The 21,385-nt window shown below is 36.3% G+C and overlaps 1 long non-coding RNA gene across 1 annotated transcript in view; it reads left to right on the top strand.

Moving 5' to 3' along the window:
- The window catches only part of LOC125175360 (uncharacterized), a 177,684-nt gene extending 173,539 nt beyond the window's left edge, over positions 1 to 4,145 (top strand). Inside the window, exons 3-4 of the long non-coding RNA XR_007155762.1 lie at positions 3,418 to 3,636; positions 3,986 to 4,145. This is a non-coding gene — a long non-coding RNA (uncharacterized LOC125175360). The remainder of the gene's footprint in view (positions 1 to 3,417; positions 3,637 to 3,985) is intronic.
- The last annotated feature ends 17,240 nt before the right edge of the window (positions 4,146 to 21,385 follow it).

The raw sequence follows: 21,385 nt of genomic DNA, 5'->3' as shown, positions 1-21,385 counted from the left end.
GTTTTATTGACTTGGTGAACAGCCCAAGGAGAGATATGGTAGATAGGCCATGAAAGGGGCTATGGTGACAGAGATCCTTTGAAGTAGCCAAGAACACCGAAATTCCCCCATTCCAATAGCACCAACTGCAGCCAAAGATACACTTGGTATGACTGAAGTACCAGGTTCCAAAGTTAGGAAGAGCCTCAGACATTCCCTTATTTTATAAATGTGAAACAAAGTTGAGAACTTGTCCAACTCCACTCAGACAGATGGTTTCTCCTACTTTGAAAACCTCCACAAAAGTGTAGTGGAACCCTCTCCTCCATACCCCTTTCCGTGTTCATCATTGTTAACTATCATGATATTTCTCCCAAGGTTTAGCTTGAATCTCTCAGGCTGCATTTTATGCTCTTTCCCTTGAGAAAAAGGATAAAATAAAATAGATATACTCTTTTTTGTGAATCTTCTTATCTCAATGGAACATTCTTCAATTGTAGATATGATTGGGGAGAATCTTCTTTTTAAGACTGACAAAAAAAAAAAATCTGATTCATACCTACCTCATTAACCCATCTTTTTCAAGCAAGTCCTCTTTTCCCTTCTTCACTGGAGCTTTGTTTTTCACAAGAGACTCTTCTCTTATGCTAATACTTTTGTCTTAAAATGTTAAGCATGAATGCCACTTCATTTAGACAGACTTCTGTCAATAAAACTTACATGAAATGTAGCAAAAATACCTAGATTTTTATTTTTCATAGCTTTGCAGATTATTGCTCTGCCGCATGGCAACATTAACTTCATGGAACAATGACAATTAAGACTCTACCGGGGAAAAGCACCATTGCAAAGTTCTTCTTGAAACCACATCAGCATAAGGAGTTCTTGGCAAAGACTTAGTATCTGTGGATAATGATAGAATGCAATTGTCATGAAAATCTAACCTTAACCTAAGTTAAATTTCTCTCACCAGGAATGTGTAAACTAATAGATCCTGATGTTAATTTACATGTTAATCCAAATTTAGCGTGGAAATAAGGAGATTTTTTTCACTTTAGAATCGGCCAAGTTATAGAATATGTTTTAAAGAAAGTGGATATTTGGTAAGCATTAGCACATCTAGTTGTAAGCATTAGCATATCTAGTACAGAGAAGACATGCCTAGGACACCTACATGCAGGAGGGAGGCATCCAGTAAAGGTGTGGTGCTCAAGTTGACTTGTAACAAGGAGAATTAAATAGCCTACAGTTACCGATTACTGAATATCCAAAAATGGCCATTAGCTCCTTGGATGTCCTTTATCCAAACTCATGGCTATTGGGAACAGCTTCCTGTTGGCTAAAATAATGACTTTGGAACATTGTGGGTATTACTTCCCTCTTTGTCATTTTCCTTCCAGCTAGAGCTCATTATCTGGTATTATGCAGCTGATGCTAGTTTGAGGCCCAAGATGATGGGATGAGACGTTTTGGCAACTTTAGTAATGAGGGCAGATTCCCTAGGTGCTGCCACTGTTTCATACTTCTGTATTTGGAGAAGTCCTTGTATGTCATCTAACTCATCTCTTTTTTCAGATAAGAAACTCTGGCATAGGCAGATTGAGTTACTTGCTCAGGACACCCAGCTCATTAATGACAGAGCTTCAGAAAAAACAAAAAAACAAAAAACACAAAACCACCACCACCAACACCAACAAACCCCAAAAAACAACTCAGGTATCCTGATTTCATGCTGGTGCTATCCAACTGTAGTTCACCAAACTACCTCTTGATCCTCTAAGTGAGAGGTGAGAAGAGAAGAACTTCTAGTTCAAAGTCATGGCAGCACCATGTAAAACTCAGTGTATTGTAACCAGAAACACTGTAGGGCAGGGGGTGGAGTAGGATCTGGATCTCATAATGAATGAGTGCAAAAGCACTAGTGAGGGCTCCCTGGGAGGTCCCTTGGAGAGGAGGGCAGGGGAAGAATAGGAAAATGCCTGGGGCTTGAGGAACATTCTACTATTTTTTGTTCTTTGCTTGTTTTATTTCTTTGTTGTTTTTATTGTTGTGTAGTCTCACCCCTTTACATTAGAAGCCAACCAAACCTCAACTAAGGCCTTCAGTGTTTAAATTTCAGTGCCTTAAGCAACAACAATAAACACCCTTCCATTTATTCAATGATACGGGTCAGAAAGTATGTTAAACCCTTTAACTGCCTTAGACAATTTAATTACCATAAATTTCTGGGCATGCAGAAGGTATCATCTTTGTTATCCTCGGGCTGTACTTCCAACCTTCCATCTGCCTTTCCAGAGCTTCATATCTAGATTCTGTCTCTTTGTGCAGCAACTGGACTGAGTTTGGGCTCTTCATTCTGGCTGCACTATGGACAGTCAGACTAAGGAGGCATCTCCCCTAATACTTGACTCCATGCAGGCTGCAGAAACCCTTCACTGGTCTGGCCTCCTGAAGGTAATTACTGGCCCTAGAATTAGAGCGTCTACTGCGAAGCTCCTTCCTGAGAGCCGGGAAAACCCACTGGCCCTTGTTATCCTCTGTGTAAATGTGATTTAATGTCATTTTTTTTTTCAACTGAGAAATTCCATGTTAATTCAAAGTTAGTCATGTAATATGATAGTACAAACCTCACTAGGCTAGAGCTGCCAAACTGGTTATTTACCCAAAGTTCACATACTCCATGCTAATTTACCTCTGTGACTTGGCACTTGCTATTTAGAACACTTTTCTTCCTTCATCTATCTGGAAGTGTTGAACTCTGTCTTTCAAGCTCAGCTAAAACGTCTGTTCTGTTGACTTCCCCAATCACTCTGGGTTTTTTTTTTTTTTTTCCCCTACTGTGGGGAGACTGTATTTGTATAGGAAGAAAAGAAATTGTGAAAATGGAGTTCTAAAGTTGTCAGGAACCTTAAAGGTCAATTAATCAAGCTTCTAATTTTACAGGGTAAAAGATCAGGGAAATATAGGAGTGGTAAGAAGATCAATGAATAAAGACTTTTCGATACAGAACAGAAATTATGACTTAAGTTGCCTCATTTCTAATCCAGGGTCTCTTCAACATGTAGGTTGTAGCCACATTAAATTCTAGAATTTAACATTCTCGACAGAGGAGATGCATTTGGCTGACTGCCTCGTCACTGTTCTGTGATTACAGTGTGCAGGGCAGTAACTTCTCTTAATGTTTATTTATTTTTGAAACAGAGAGAGACAGAGCATGAACGGGGGAGGGTCAGAGAGAGGGAGACACAGAATCTGAAACAGGCTCCAGGCTCTGAGCTATCTGCACAGAGCCTGACGCGGGGCTCGAACTCACGGACCGCGAGATCATGACCTGAGCCGAAGTCGGCCGCTTAACCGACTGAGCCACCCAGGCGCCCCAGTAACTTCTCTTAAAAAGGAGGTTGAGATGAGCATTTCACTTTGTGTTTCTGACCACAGGCACATTAATGGAGCACCCTGAATGTCAGATTAATATTATCAGAAAGGGGCAGCATAATCTGCCTGCTCAGGAATCTGTGCAGCTTTGAAGAATGAGGGGAAAGAAACAAGGACCAATGAGGATAGATCATTGAATAAGAAAGACCATGACAAACTGATTTTGTGAATTGATGCACAAAGGAAAGATCTCCAGTATACCAGTTCCTTTATGACTGGCAGGTAAATGTCTATCTGTTGGTAGGAAAATATTCACTGGACAGTAGAGTGACCAGTACTATTTGAGAAAATGAAAAGCTATTGAAAAGGAATAATAGAATCAAACAGGCAGTGAGAAGTTCAGAGAACTCTTCAACGAAAGGAAAGCAAGCAACTTTCTAATGACAACCTATCCTAAATGTAGCTGTATATCCAGAGGGGGGGAAAAAAAGATTGAAAACAAATTCTCCAACAATTGAATTTATGGTAATGGAATGTAAGCACATCGGCTCACTAGGACAGAGGACTCAACAAATAACAAAGTAGGGGAAAAAATAACTTTGCCCTTCAGAAATACATTTTTTAACTTTAGGTAGCAAGAGTGGAGAGATTTCCTGATGCAAAATGCCTGAAGTCCTGCTATTGCATTAGCCTTTATGGTTGGGAATTGGACGATTCACCAGAAGCACCGAGGGATCAAAGCAGAAGGTGAATGCCCCGAGTCTGAGAGAGCGTCGGACGCATGAGGAGAAGCAAAGGCAAGTTTTCTGTGAATGCCAAGTGCACGTTCCCCTGGGTAGAAGGGAGGACAGCTGTTAGGTTGCTCCCTGATGGAGTTAATCTTGACAAGCTTTTTGGCAGTTGTTTCATCTTTATGATACCATAAGATAAAAATAGTAATCTCTGTTAAAGCTTTACAGTTTTTTAAATGCTTCAAATTACATGACTTTTAATAGCCTATGCTCACAATCACCCTGGGAGTTAATGCATTTTTATTGTCTGGGCTGATCTGGGACAAGTCACAGTCCCCTCCACTTTGTTCCTAGCCATCACCACTTCATGTGATCCTGACCCTATTGTTCCCTCCATTAAGGCCTGACTTGTCTCTGACCCTTGCCTCTGACTCCCATTTTCTGGTCTGCCTTTGCTCTTTGAACTTTTCAAAATGCTCATGGGTGCACAGCCGGACTCCAAGTCCTCCAAATACTTGAGGCGACTCATCCAGTACTTTCCACTTTTTACCACCAGCCAAGTGCCCCCATTCTTCCTATCCCTCACCCAGGTAATTCTCTTCTTTACCCATCCAGTGGGTGAGAAATAAACCCGATTTCCTGATTGCCTAGTATTCTAGCTGGGCCCACTTTTTAGACAAGGAAACTGAAGCTGAGAGAAGTTTCCTTGACTAAGAAGATCACATGTCTCATAAATGCTTGAATTATAACCCAAATTCAAGCTACCTCTAATTATCAATAGGCTATACATTAGCCACCCTTTTTATACTCTCCAATCATATATCACTCAACAGCAAATGCTTTTTCAACGTAAATTAACTGTCTTTCCTCTAAAAATGTCAAGACAGGGGCTGCCTCGTATCTCTTAATTTTGCAAGTTTAGTGGCAGGACCATGCACGGGCTGGGTTGCTTTGGCTTAGTGTAAGTTATATCAGATAGGGATAACATCAGACAAATCCAGACAGAATTATGTAGTAAACCTACAGCCACAGTTAGGGAGGTTTGTATGCTCACATGTGTGCATGTATGTGTAGCTTGGAGGGGAAGTTCAGAAGCAGTGGTCAGGGATCCAGTGAAGAACATGGTCGAGGGTCTGTCTCGTCATGGAGGGTCTGTATGTAATATTAAGAAATTTACATCTTAGGGGCGCCTGGGTGGCACAGTCCGTTAAGCGTCCGACTTCAGCCAGGTCACGATCTCGCGGTCGGTGAGTTTGAGCCCCGCGTCGGGCTCTGGGCTGATGGCTCGGAGCCTGGAGCCTGTTTCCGATTCTGTGTCTCCCTCTCTCTCTGCCCCTCCCCCGTTCATTGCTCTGTCTCTCTCTGTCCCAAAAATAAATATAAAAAAAAAAAAAGAAAAGAAATTTACATCTTAAAGACGTGAAGACTTGAATGAGACTTAAAGTGATTTTCAGCAAAAGAGTAATAGAATCACATTTATGGTGTTTATATTACATTTTATGCCTTCACACTTGTATGTACCATGTATATACTCCCAACAGACTTAAAGACATAAACAAAATGGTCAAAGTCCTGAGGGGATTCTCAAACCATAAGCACAGCCAACAGGATCATCTTTCATCAAGCAAATTAATTCCAGCATCCCTGTTTATATCTTCTTGATGATTTATAAATTTCATACAAAACAAAGATTAAATTAAATTATGTGCAAAAACATATTTTAAATCAGATATCAGCTCCAGAGTTATGGAACTATTTTCCATTTCATTTTAGAATACAATTGCAGAAAACATATTGTGTATTGTATACCATTTAATGAATTTAATTTCCATTAATAATAGTACCTTTTTGGAGATGTCCTTGGCTGACCTCTCTTGGTTTCCCAAAATCAGAAAGATAGATAACAAGTAGGCTGTTCATCAAGTGACATTGCTTTTATCTGGAAACATCCCATTGCTGTTGAAAGTTTTTTTTTAAAATAAGTTGAAAGTCCTGAATTGCCTGAGTTGTAGTTTTCTCATATGAATATATAATAAATCATCCTCAAAGTCTGACTGTATAAACAAATAGTTTCTGTTCTAAAAAGGGCTTGCTCTGGGGCCCAGAGAATCAAAACAACTTTCAGGGAAACTAAAATAAGGCTGTCAGCCTTTATAAATTATCTCTTGGATTGTAATAATAAAAAAGCAATGCTTAGACCCAAACAGTGGCATCTACTGTGTCCTTCGCTTCTACTTACAAGTACCAGGGGTGACCCATAAGGCAAAATAATCAGCATCCTAGACAACCAATCCCTGAAAAGCAGAAAGATGGCTAATTTCTAGGAGATTAGCCAGGACAACAAGCATAGACACAGAGAGGTTGTGAAAAACCTCATTAATCATGAATAAAGCAGGAAGCCACCATCGGTCATTTCAAGAGCTATAACTTCATAAGAAACCCGAAAAGCAGAGTTTAATCAGTATGTTAAAAGCTGAACCACAAAGACCTAAGTCAGAGCAAATAATGCCAAGAGTCGGAGAATTTAGAGAACTTAATCTTGAAAAGACATGCCTCTTGTTTAACACCACATCGATGTTACTGTACAATTGCATATTACTATATAGTACAATTTGAATATCCATTATAGTACAATTTATAGTACAATTTGAATATTCCATTAAGTATACAATTGAAGACTCAATTGCTTCCCATGCATGTCCCAAACAGGCTGTTAAGGTGGTAGCCATTATAACAGATATTTTTCTAACTCGTGGTTTAGAACTTATTGAGAACGATTGCTCAGGTATGTGAGGGAAGGAAAGGGGAAGAGGATCCCATTGGTAAACCCAGATTCTGTATTTTGCTTATCAAAACAGAAGGCTGTAGTTAATTTGTCTGGTCCTTCCTGGAAAGCAGTTTAGGCATCATCTGTTGATACATATCCCTTGAGAGTCTTCTCCTTCAGCCTAAGTTATCAAAATCGTCCTCCCAAACACATGCACACCCATTCCGCATTTCATCCCATTGAAGTGTTCTGATAAATAAGGTTTTCTTCCTCCTTTTACATTCTGTGTAACGTGTTACTGCTCTAGTCGGTTGCCAGTTGACCTGGCTCTGATCACCACTGAATATCATCCATCTGAAGAGCAATCCACAGTAAGTGCAGTGTTCTATAGCATATTTATAGTTTATCAAACTTATTCAAATATATTTATTTACACAGCCCTCTGAACATTTGAGAGAGAATAAATGGCATGTCCGAAGTCATATAGATCATAAATGGCAGAGCTAGAAACTCAAGTCCTTTGACTCTAAATTCTATAATTTATCCTTTAAAGTATGGTTCTAGATTGGGCCTTACAACCATTCTCCGTGCCTAGAGGTCATTGCAAAAGGAAAAATTAAAAGACAGCCGCTGCCTTAGGTGGTTATGATACAAGTGAAGGGGGACTTAAAATCTAGGTCAGTAGCTATGGCATCTTTCATGATATGGCAGAATGTGTGTGATGGTCTAAAAGAGATCTTCTGATACTAGTTGTCTTTGTGACTCTAAAAAGAAAAGATACTGATGGGTAAAGTAAATAACACCTGGAGTAAGCCATGATTTGAGAGCTCATTAACTCCCATATGTCTCTTGACAATAATGGAAATTTTGTAAATTGCTGCCTCTAATATGACCAAGCTGAATGCTTCACTATATATTGTGAGCAATTTGGTAGAGTGAACTAAAGAAAATAATGATTTGTACTTTACAAGTGCACAATTTCCAAGACTTTTCAAAATTCCATTTATTTACACGTTGAGCTTTCTTTAAAAAAAATAATAGAGGGGCGCCTGAGTGGCTCAGTCGGTTGAGCGACCGACTTCGGCTCTCTGTGGAGAGATTCTGTGTCTCTCCGTCTCTCAGCCCCTCCCCTGCTCATGCTCTGTGTCTCTCTGTCTTTCAACAATAAATAAACGTTAAAAAATTTTTTTAAAAAGTAATAGAGAATTTCAACTAGAGTAAGATTTGTACAGGTAAACAAAAATCTGAAGTTTAGATGTATTTTTTACATGAGAATTTTATCACTTTAATGTACTCATAATATTCAGAACTAGGATAATATAAAGTTCAAAATTAGCATAGTAAAGTAAGAACCAAGGACAACTTAATTTTTATTTTATTCAGTTCTAAATCAATCATGTTTACTGGGCACTAATTAAATAAAGAGCCCTGCAGATGACACAGGAGTCCCTGCTCTCGAGGCATTTAAGGTGTGGCTTCATTGTGAAAATATGGAAGTTAAGATGGTGGAGGCTTGAGCTGTTTATGTCAGCTCTCCCACTTACCATTAAAATATCCATGAAAATATGAAAAGTTTTGTTAAAAGCTGGCAAAATCACTGTAAACTCAAGACAAGAGAAGACCATATGCCAGATCCGGGTGGAATTTCAACTAATTGCATCAGCTGTGGGGATAAATTCAAGAAGTACATTTTTGAACTGCACAACACATGCTTTAATCTCTGAACCAAAACAGGCCAGATGGACCTAGTAAGGTTAGAAAAGGCTTTGATTCACCTTCTCTGTAAGAAGTTAATTCTGCAACAGTGAAGATGGACTGACTCAGAAAAACAGGTGGCCATTCTCCAACTCCAGAGGAGTTAATTTTGTAGCCACATAGAGCCAAGGTCTTATCCCCTCCACATGTATTCCCTATGACATTCTTTTTATTGCCATCATTTCAAAATGGCAATTCCCAGAACACAGCACAGAAGGAAGGACATAGGGATGAGAAGAAACTTGATAAAACAGAATATGGTCTGTCCCCTGAACCTGGGCAGAGATAAGAAGAATGTTAGAACTGCAGGCTGGGAGCGACGGTCTTTCATGTAATTCCACTCTTCAAAATACAAATTACATCATACCCCCTAGTTTAGTGAGAGAATCTGACAGAACAAGAGAAGATCCAGGAAACTTGGACTGGATTCCTGCCTTCTAACAATAATAAAATGAGTAAGACAAAACTTAACGTTTATGTTTAAAATTTTTAATGTGTATTTATTTTTGAGAGAGACAGAGACAGAGCATGAATGGGGGAGGGACAGAGAGAGAGGGAAACACAGAATCTGAAGCAGGGTCCGGGCTCTGAGCAAGCTGTCAGCACAGACCCCGATGTGGGGCTCGAATCCACAAACCGCGAGATCATGACCTGAACTGAAGTTGGGCGCTTAAGTGACTGAGCCATCCAGGTGCCCTTTAACGGTTATATTTTAAGGAAACAATTCTCCAGACCCCCAGGAGATAGTGATGGACCTAGAACATACTACCAATCCTTTCTGATAGCAAATCCTAACACTTCATTTGTGTCTCCCCTGACAGAAAAGCTTAAAAAGACCCACACTGAGCCCATAAAAAAAAAAAAGTCACACTAAAGAGAACATTGTTGTGAAGATTCACAAGGAGAAAACTCTTAATATGATTTTCTATAATAAGCCAATGAAAGTTTCAGAAGCCTCTACTTTGTATTCTCAGAATGCTGTGATAGAAGAGTATTTTCAGTTTTAAAATGGCTGTAAAAAAAAGTGGTTTCTCCTTTCCACTTTTAGATATCACACAAAACTCAGAGAATGAGAAACAAAAGTACTCATCTTCATTTTCAACAAATTTCTAAGAAAGAACATAGTTAAGGTCTAATAGCATTATGGAAGAAACCGAGGACATGTACTCATATCTGTAAATATCACACAAAGCTGTCAAAGCACAAATCTCCAAAGTAATTGGCACCCTAACCAATGAGCTCTCATTTGGAATAAGAAGGATGAGAATGTTGTCTGGTAGCCATCACTTCTCTGGATTATTTCACCACAGTATTTTAAGCAGCAAGGAAATCAAGGGTAAATAAGAGATCACACAGAAAAGCCATATTTGCTGGAAGATGGCTACTGGTAAGGCAGGGGATGAGAGAATTTGCATATGGTAAGTTACCCAGCAGGTTGATTCCAGTAGGTTAAGGAAAGTAGAGGCAAAAAGAAGTTACACATACACATGTCATAAAGAGAATTTCTACAAACTTGAAACATAGTCTTAGTCCTTAATCCATAGGAAACTTCAAAGTCTAGGAATTTATAATATGAATTATATGAATTCAAAAGAAGTAATAAAATCAAAAGAAGTAACACAAGATCGTTACAAAGATATTACAGATAAACAGAGGAGAGGAATTTGGAAAGAACTTACAGATAAAATACACTCATTCTAAAAAGTTTTGTTGGAGCAAATACCAATTGTGGGCAAGTGGACCCCCATAAAAATTAAAAATCAGAAGCTTAATTGTCTCTAAATTGCTTTTAAAGAAGTTGTCTCTAAAATAAAAGGAAAGAGGGGTGCCTGGGTGTCTGAGTAGGTTGAGTGGCAGGCTCTTGATTTCAGCCCAAGTTGTGATCTCAGGGTCTTGGGATCAAGCCCCACATTGGGCTCCTCCCTGAGCATGTAGCCTGCTTAAGATTCTCTCTCTCTTATTCTCTCTTACTCTCTTACTCTCTCTCTCTCTCTCTCTCTTCCTCTGCCCCTCTTCCCACTCATGGTCTCTCTCTCTCTCACTCTATAAAATAAAACAAATAAATAAAATAAGAGGGAAGATATGACAAGGCAACAGAAGGAGATAAAATCTGATCTTTTACCAGGTAAGAAGTAAACAAAAAATGTTTAAAACCATAACAGAAGTAAAAGATACATCAAAAGCAGAAAACTGCACAAAACATTTTCAAATAAATGAGGCAAATGATAGGCTTGAGGAAAAGGATCAAAATGAAATTAAAATTAGTAAAATGAAAGGTACTAGAAAGAAGATTATCCATGTGGAAAACAGATATGGGAAATGCAGCATAAGTATAATATGTATCTCCCTCTGTACCTACCATAAAAAAGAGATCTGACATAATGTGACAGAAAACATATAAAGATATTTGTAATGTTGCCAAAAATGTTTTTAAAAAGCCCTTTCATCTGTAGACTGTAAGGGCACACCATGCCATGGAAAAATGTTTACATAATCATCAGCACTAAGAAATAATATTCTGGGGGCACCTGCGTGGCTCAGTCTGTTAAGCATCGGACTCCTGATTCTGTTCAGGTCATGATCTCTTACGGTTTTTGTGAGTTCAAGCCCCACATGGGCTCTGTGCTGCCAGCAGGGAGCCTGCTTGAGATTTTCCCTCTGTCTCTGCCCCTCCCGGCTGGCACCCTCTCTGCCTGTCTAAAAATAAAAAAACTGTAGGGAAAAAAAAGAAATAATATTCTGGCAAAATGATCAGTTTCAAAGATAAGAAAATAAGACTGACCAGTGAAAGCTAGTCATCTGTTATGGGGAAAAAAAAATAAGATTAATTTCAGACTTTTCCATAGCAACTTCCAATCTAAAAGTGTTATAAAATTCTCAAGGGAAGAAAATGTGATCCAAATATTTTATACCTAGCTAATCCACGATTAAGGTATAGAGCTGACAGATAAATAGTGTGAAACATGCCAAGTCTAAGTTTCCTTGAGCTTGTCTTAAAGACACTTGAAGACACTAAAGAAAACTTTACTCGACTGAGATTTAAATGCAGACCTTCTAGAAAAAGGTCTGGCATGAACATTTGATTCATTTAGCTATAAATCTGAAACTAATGCAAATATGAGGATAACAATCACAGAGCAGAAGATGGAGTTTATAAGCCCAGATTATGTAGAAATTAAGAACCTAATTAATAAATCAGAAAAAGGTAATTGCAAATAATAATAACCCTAAGTAAATGACTAGGAATTAATTAGTTAAAAATCACAAATGGATATCATAAATCTGAGAGGTGATTCTTTGATAAAAATGAAAACAATGATAATAAAATAGAGACAGATAAATTGATAAAAAACTAAATTAGAAATGAGGATAGCACAAATTTACAAACTAATTATAATAATTACAAGGATGATTTTATCAGCTTAAGAGAATATGTTCTAGGATTTAGATGAAATGGTTGATTTTCTAGGAAATTATAAATACCAAACATTGACCAAAGACAAAATATGAACAGATCAAATACCATGCAGGAAACAGAGAAAGATGTCAAAGAGATTAAATAAATAAATAAATATATATATATATATATATATATATATATATAAATAAAAAAGCATCAGTCCCCAAATGGTATCACAAGGGAATTCTACTAAGGAGAGGATAACTTCAGAATTGTTTAAAATGTTCACTGAGGTAGAATAAAATAGACATCTACTAAATTCTTTTACCAAGTGAGTATAACATTGATAGCTAAACCCCAGGCAACAAAATGAAAACAAGAAAGTTATTTATAAAGGAAGACAACCAGATGAACCTTAAACTTTTTTGACATTGAACACCAGGCAACCACAAAATAGTGGAAAATGTCATGACCCAAGAATGTGAGTCACAAAATGTGGTCACTTAGGTGTGAAGGCAAGAGAAAAACAATCTTTTAGATATTCAGTGGCTCAGAAAGTATACCATCTACCTATTACATTTGAACAATCTGTTTCAAGATATTTTAGCCAACTGAGGTAAATGAAATAAAGAATTAAGGAATAGGGGAAAAAATCATATAAGAAGATTGTCATTAACACTGAAACCAATTTATAAATATATATGTATATATGTGTGTGTGTGTGTGTAAAATGTACATATATACAATTTTATATATAAAATGTATATAAATATATAAAATATGTATAAATGTGTGTATATATGTAAATTTGATACCAAATGTTCATCTATTAATTTATTTAATAAATATCTTATGACAAGAAATAAAAATTTAAAGAGACACTTCCTTCCAAGTGGAAATGGAAAAAAAAATCTGTAAAACCACTGGATTGAGGAGGACACCAAGAGTACAATTATAGATTTTTGGGTTCCTGTAGGTCAATTGCAGTTTTCTAATTCAAATCTCTCCATACATTGTCAAAAAAAGCATGCAGATCCATATGAAGAGTAAATAAAACCACTCACCACTTGGGGCTCCTGGGTGGCTCAGTCAGTTAAGTATCTGACTTCAGCTCAGTCACGATCTCACGGTTCGTGAGTTCAAGCCCCATGTCGGGCTCTGTGCTGACAGTGTGGAACCTGGAGCCTGCTTTGGATTCTGTGTCTCCTTCTCTCTCTGACCCTACCCCATTCCTTCTGTCTCTCAAAAATAAAATAAACGTGAAAGAAAATTAAACAAGAACGATTCACCACTGGTTTTTATAGCAAAACTAGAAGGCAGGATGTAATATGTGAAATTACATGTGTATATGAGGAACAAATATTCCAAAATATTCCAAAGCCAGCTCTAGAGCCATGCCATAACAGACAGTACACAGGAAACCATTATCCAAGTGAGAAACCAACATGGCAGTACACAGATAAAATCACTCCCATAAAAGAGAGTCCATTCCAAATGTGGACAATACTTAGAACAGGTCTAAGGCCAAATGGATCAGAACATAACTACTAAAGGATCAAAAGGAAATAGCTTGAAGGATGAAGAAGAAATTTTGGCAGTCTTGGAGAGATATAATTTCTATGGGAGAAGAGCCAACTTGGAAAGGAGAGGCATTCTTTGGATGCTTGAAGATAAAAGGAAAGAAAGAAGCCACTTATACACAGATTTTTTTTTTTATACATACAGTACAGTTCTATAAATGTATATTCTCTTCCTTTTGATTTTCTTAACTTTTTTTCTAGCTTACTTTATTGTAAGAATATAGTATATAATTCATATAACATACAAAATATGTGATAATTGACTATTTATGTTCCCAGAAAGGCTTTCAGTCAATAGTAGGCTATTAATAGTGAAATTTGGGGCAGTCTAAGCTTATACATGGACTTTCAGCTGCAAGGAGGGTCAGTACCCCTAACCCTCATGTGGTCCAAGGGTCAACTGTATACATAATCAAATTTCTAAAAAAGAAAAACAGAACCGTGGACAAGAGAACTAATATTTAAACTGTAATCCAAGAAAAATTTCATAAATAAGAGAAAACTTGGGTCCATGAATTAAAAGAACCCATTGTGTACTTGGGAAAAAATGGCCTAGAATGGTCAACTCTACAACATAATCTAATAAACCTATTAGACATCAAATATATAAAAGCAATCTTCTGTGCATCCACACGAAAAAGCCAAGTCACAAAGAAAATAAGATCATAAATTAAGAAAATAATGGAATAACAACTTTCAAAAACTGAAGAAACTGTAAACCAATGATTTTATATGGGCAAGCTGTCTTTTAAATATAAGTCCTATAGAAAAAGTCTGATGCAGACAAAACTCAGTAAATACTCTACACATGAACCCTTCCTAAAAAATTTGTGAGATACAATTAAAGTTGTGATTAGAGGAAAATGCATAGCACTACACACTTGTGATACTTAGGTAGATAAAAATTAAAAACAGAAACCAATTAAATCCCCAACTCAGAAGGATAGGAGGGAAAAAGAAGAAAAAATTTTATTTTATTTTTTTTAATTTTTAAAAAATTTATATCCAAGTTAGTTAACATATAGTGTAATAATGATTTCAGGAGTAGAACTGAGTGATTCATCATTTTAACACCCAGTTCTCATCCCAACAAGTGCCCTCCTTAATGCCCATCACCCATTTAGCCCATCCCTCCACCCAACACCCCACCAGCAACCCTCAGTTTGTTCTGTGTATTTAAGAGTCTCTTATGGTTTGCCTCCCTCTCTGTTTTTATCTTATTTTTGCTTCCTTTCCCCTATGTTCATCTGTTTTGGTTCTTAACTTAACACTTATGAGTTAAATCATATATTTGTCTTAACATATGAGTTAAATCATATATTTGTCTTCCTCTGACGGACTTATTTCACTTATTTCAGTTATTCACATAATATACTCTAGTTCCATCCAAGTTGTTGCAAATGGTGAGATTTCATTCTTTTTGATTGCCAAGTAATGTTCCATTGTGTGTGTGTGTGTGTGTGTGTGTGTGTGTGTGTGTATACACACCACATCTTTATCCATTCATCAGTCAATGGACATTTAGACTCTTTCCATACTTTGGCTATTGTTGATAGTGCTGTTAAAAACACTGGGGGTGAGCCCCTTCGAACCAGCATTTTTGTATCCTTTGGATAAATACCTAGTAGTACAATTGTTGGGTCATAGGGTAATTCTATTTTTAATTTTTTGAGTACCCTTCATACTGTTTTCGAGAGTGGCTATACCAGTTTATATTCCCACTAGCAGTGCAAAAGGGTTTCTCTTAAAAGAAAATTTTAAAATAAAGAAGTACAAATGAATGGAATAGGAAGTAGAAAAATGGTAAAACTAACTAAATAAATCAAAACATTGAATTTTGGTGAAAAATCACCAAAATAGACAAACTACTAGCTAATCGAACCCAGAAAAAGAGGAGAAAGGGTATATTCATAAAATAAATGGTGTGAGGGAAATAACTTTTGAAAAAGAGAAAATTATAAAAGTCATAACAGATTGTTTTGCACAGCTCAATGCAAATATATGAAAATTAAAATGAAACGGATAGCTTCCTACAAAAATACAATGTGCCAAAATTGACCTCAACAGAGATAAAAGTTTCAAGCAAATAATTTTTGACAGGAAAAACCAGTGAGATGTGAAAGAATTATCCCACAAGAAGCACCAGATTCAGATATTTTTCTCAAAGATACTCCATCATCCTTGCTCCTGAGCACAGAAAAAGAAGGGAAACTTCCAAATTTCTTTAATGAAGCAAGTATGACATTGATGGCCAAATCAATAAAATATACAAAGAAAACTTAAGAACCAGTCTCATTTTTTAATAATAATGCCAAAATTCAAAGTTAAACACCAGCAAACAAATTCCAATGGTATATTTATAAAAATACCCATGATCAGGTGATTTATTCCCAAGTGATTTAATATGAGGAAATCTGTTAAGACAGTTCATTACCTTTACTAGCTAAGGAGAAATAATAAATGCTGATTTCTTATAGATCCTAAAAAGACCTTTGACAAAATTCAGCACCCGTTGCCGATTAAAAGAAAATAATAAACTCAATGAAAAAGTATTGCTTCTGCTTTAACACTAAATATGTAGAACTCATTTCTAAAGCCATATTTGACTTAACAGTACAACTTTAGAGGTAGTTCCACTAGGGTCAGAATAGAGTTAAAGATGTCCACTCTCTTTCACTAACAACATATTCCAGGTATTAGCCTATATATTTAGAGAAGAGAAAATGATTACCAACATGAAATTGGAAAAAGAAGCAAATCTATATCTTTTTTTGAGAGACTATGATTAAATAACTCAAAGGAATAAATGATAAAACACAAATAATAACAATAATGTAGAAAGATAAAAAGTTAATATATGCAAATACATGGCCTTCACGTATATAAGCAATAACCAGTTAAAAGATATAATTTTATAATGGAAGAGAAGACATTTTGTATTCACTATTAAAAGATGAAATACTTAAGAGTAACCTTTAAAAGAAATATGCAACTTGGTTCCAGATCTATCATGGTGGCCTAAGTTCACTGGGTCTACCTTTCCAGCTAATTACAATTAAAACCCCTAGATAAAACACAAAAACACACCACGTCTGGCCTCTAAAATTAAACAACAGCAAGCTGATTGTGGGGGAAAATCAAAATTTAAGGGACCACATACGTGAGTTTCTCAGTTTGCTTTCTGTCTCCTAATGGGCTTTGCTCTGAGTGCAGACCTCTGTTGCAGAGCTGTGGGGTGATGAGGGCAGAGCACCAAACCACCAATAGTAGCCCTATTTTTCTGGCCAGAGGAAACAGGGAAAAGACACCCTGGAAGCTGGAGTATGAGGAAGGAAAATCCCAGATCAGAAAGGAATCCCAAATTATGCATAAAAAGCTGCAGATCTTAGGCTCACTCCTGAATTATGCATGTGTGGGACAAACCCAAACCAGCATAGCAGTGCCTTAAAGAACCCAACTTACATGTGAGCCATAACCTTGGGAAAGTGAAACAGTACTTGGGTCTGTACGTATATGGATAAAAATCATTACATTCGCCTGAAGATTATAACATGTTTCAGGGTCTACACAAGTAACATGCCATAATTTATAAAATACAATCATAAATTGCCTAGTAAATGTGAGCAATTTTCGGGAGAGAAGACAACAAATGCTAATCATAAAGTGACTTGGAGTTTAAAATATGAAAAAAAGATTTTAAAGCAGCTATTATAACTCTTCTCCATAAGACCATGGAAAATGCACTTGAAAACAATGGAAAGAAGCTCATTTAACCCCCAATGGGATATAAAAACAAAAGGAAAAATAGCATGCCTAGACACAGCATAATCAAAGTACTGAAAAAAACAAGGAATATAAAGACATATAAGCAGTTTTGAAAGCAGCTAAAAAATGATGCATTCTATTGACTTTTACTTCTTGCCACATGTAAAAATAACTAAAAAGGGATTATAGACCTAAACATAAAAATTAAAATTATAAAACTTTAGAAGAGGGGCACCTGGGGGGATCAGTCAGTTAGGCATCTGACTCTTGATCTCAGTTCATATCATGATCCTGTGGTTCATGAGTTCAAGCCCTGCGTTGGACTCTCTACTGATAGTGCAGAGCCTTCTTGGGATTCTCTCTCTCCCTCTCTCTCTCTGCCCCTCCCCTACTTGCGTGCACTCTCTCTCTCTCAAAATAAATATTTAAAAAATAGAAAACAACAAACAAAAAAGCTTTATAAGAAAACACAAGAGAAATTGCTTACAATTCAGCAAAACCATAAAAAAATAATTGGGACAGCTCCACAGTTAAAAGCCTTTGCACTTTGAAAATTATAATTAAGAGGGGGGAAAAAGACAAGCCATATTATGAGAAGACATACTTAGAATACATATATCAGACAAAGGACTTGTATCTAAAATACATAAAAAAAAATACAAGTTAATAACAGAAACAAAAAAGACCTTCATCATCACCCCCTACCACCAGAACCAAATGGGCAAAAGATTTGAATGAACACCACAAATGATATACCAAAAGTAGATAAGGACATGAAAAGATGATCATCATTAGTCATGAAAATGTAAATTAAAAGCATGAGATTCTACTAAACACCCTTTAGAATGACTAAAATTAACAAAACTTAACCAGATCAAGAGTTGGTGAGGATGTGAAGTAGAACTCTCATACACTGCTGGTGACAGTGTAAAATAGTAAAACAATTTAGGGAATTTTTTTGGCAGTTTAAGAAGAATTAAATACACACGTAGCAAAATACCTGGCCATTCCTCTCCTAGGAATTCGCTCAAAGGAAAAAAAAAATCTGTTCATTCAAAGTCTTACATGCTTTTGTTTATAGCAGCTTTATTTGCAATAGTCAATAACTGTAAGCATCCCAAGTTTTGATCAGCAGATGAGTAAACAAATTATGGTATATCTAAACAATGGAACAGCCCAAATTTTGATCAGCAGATGAGTAAACAAATTATGGTATATCTGAACAATGGACTGCTGCCCTGTAATAAAAAATAACAAGACTATTGATACATGCAACAACATGGGTGAATCTCAAAATTATGTGACAGAAGTCATACCAGAAAAAAAAGTACCAACTATATGGATTGAAAATTTGTAGACTTCCGATCTCTGGTCTGACGTGTACAGTTTGGAAGTTGTCATCCTGTGCTACAATAAGGAAAAAGCTAAACAAACTGAAAAACAATTACTCTTCTTAGATTCATCAGAACTGACTTCACAAGGCAAACTAGTGCCCTGAAAACTGGAGTCAGAATACAGGAAATCACAGCTTAGTGGCATCAGCAGCCACGGCTGGAGCTTGTTAAGAACAATCAAAGGATAATTGACTAATAGCTGGAGACTGAGCATGGACTAACATGAGAAATAAAAACTTCTGGATGCCGAGAACCACTAGGTTCTCAGGTTGAAGATCAAAGAAAAATCCCCACATGTTTTTGGCAGGAGGATGGAGTAAGCAGCCATTTTGGAATAAGTCCAGGGTTCTCTGTTCTCCTTAACAATGGCCTGCCCTCAAGGGAAACTATTTTACTGGAGCTTAGTTTACTTGGGTTCTACCGGAGTCTAATCTGGGGAAAGGACTAAGAAAGAATCAAAAGGAAATGCTAGAATCATACTGTTACAGAAATGAAGAATACCTTTGATGGCCTTATCAGTAGACCAGACAAGGCTGCAGTAACAGTCAGTGATCTCGTATTCAATGAATACGTCTTTCAAATTTAAGGATACATGAAGACTTTGTCAGGCAACTGAAAACTGAGAGAACTTGTCATTAGTAGACCTGCCTTAGAGGAAATGTTAAAAGAAATTCTTCAGAGGGAAGGAAAATGAAATAGGTCAGAAACCCAGATCTGCATAAACAAAAGGACTTTAGAGAAAGAATAAATTAAGGTAAAATAAACTATTATATTTCTATTAGTCGTAATTGATTTACCAAATAACGGTTTTGTCAAAAATATAATAACAACAGTATACTGGCTGAGTAGAACTTATTGATAAATGAAATAAGTGGCAGTAATGTAACAGGGGACAGGAGGGAGAAATCAGGAATATTCTGTTATAAGGTAACTGCATTACCCATGAAGTAGTATAGTTATTGCAAAGGGGACCTTGTGTTTCTACTGTGTTTGTGTTCATCTGTAATGAAAACTAATTTTAATTCAGATGTTGCAATGGATTCTATATGATGAATATAGCCATGATAAATAATTGACACATTTGAGCTTCCTTGAATAGAGGAGGAAGATTCTCTGCAATCATCCACCTCAGATATTGCTGAGGAATATGATCAACAGTTTCTGATCTGCATGATGTCATATGGATGAATTATAGTAATTCTGTAATAATTTACTCTGTTCCATCTCCACTAACCCTACCATTCATTCTTGACTCTCTTAAACACTCATCCTATACAATTAAATATATATAGTTATTTGTGACTATAGATTAGGACAATATATTTTGTGAGGTACACTGATATAATGGAAATTCCTTTCTTAAACATCTTAAGATTAAAACATTTCTAACAAATGAACACAGATAAGATTATCAAAAAACAAAATTTTGGATTTCCTGTTAGAATTGGCACACATTCAACTCTATGTTTGGGTAAATTACCCAGTTATACCTTACAACTCTTAGCTTGTTAGTTCTAACAGGTTTGGTTTTGGGTGTTTTGTTTTGTTTTGTTTTGTTTGTTTTTTGGGTTTTTTTTATGGAGTCTTTAAAGTTTTCTATACGTAAGATTTTTTTTTTTCATCTGAAAACAGGGCTAATTTTATTTCCCTTCCAGTTTAGATGTTTTTTAGTTTTTTTTCTTTCTGCCTAATTGCTCTGGCTAACACTCTCAGTTAAATAGAAGTTAGCATTCTTGCCTTGTTCCTAATCTTAGAGGAAAGGCTTTCATTTTTTCATCATTGAGTATGCTAGCTGTGGGCTTTTCATATATGGCCTTCTTTATTATGTTGAGACACTTCCCTTTTATTCTTAATTTGTTGAGACTTTTTATCATTAAAAGGTATGGAATCTTGTCAAAGTCTTTTTATGTATCTATTGAGATGATCATATGTTTTTTTTTTATCATTTATTTTGTTAATGTGGTACATCACATTAATTGATTTTTGTATGTTGAATCATCTGTGCATCCCAGGGATAAATCCCGTTTGGTGGTGGTGTATGATCCTTTTAACATACAAAAATCAGTCACATTTCTATACACTAAAAATAAACTACCTGAAAATGAAATTAGGAAAATAATCTCACTTACCATAGCATCAAAAAGAATAAAATGCTTGGGAATCAGCTTATCAAAGAAGATGAAATACTTGTATACTGAAAACTACAAAAACACTGATGAAGAAATTGAAGAAGACACAAGCAAATGGAAAGATTTCCAGTGTTCATGGATTGGAAGAGTTAATATTGTAAAATGTTCCTACTACCCAAAGCTATCTACAGATTAATTCCAATCCCTATAAAAATTCCAATGCCACTTTTTACAGAAATGGGGGGAAAAATTCCAAAATTCATATGGAACCATGAATAGCCAAATAAGTCTTGAGAAGAATAATGAAGTTGGAGGCATTAAACTTTCTGGTTTCAAAATATATTTCAAAACTACAATAATGAAAGCACAATGGTACTGGCATAAAGACTGACATGCAAACCAATGGAACATAATAGAAAGCCCAGAAATGAACCCTAGCATATGCAGGAAATCAACCTTCAATAAGGGTGTTAAGAATACACAATAGAGAAAGGATGATTTCTTCCAAAA

The sequence above is a fragment of the Prionailurus viverrinus genome, chromosome C2 (assembly GCF_022837055.1).
Source record: "Prionailurus viverrinus isolate Anna chromosome C2, UM_Priviv_1.0, whole genome shotgun sequence".
NCBI lineage: Eukaryota > Metazoa > Chordata > Mammalia > Carnivora > Felidae > Prionailurus > Prionailurus viverrinus.
Note: the sequence above shows the minus strand (reverse complement) of the source record. Positions and strands in the feature narration are given on the sequence as shown.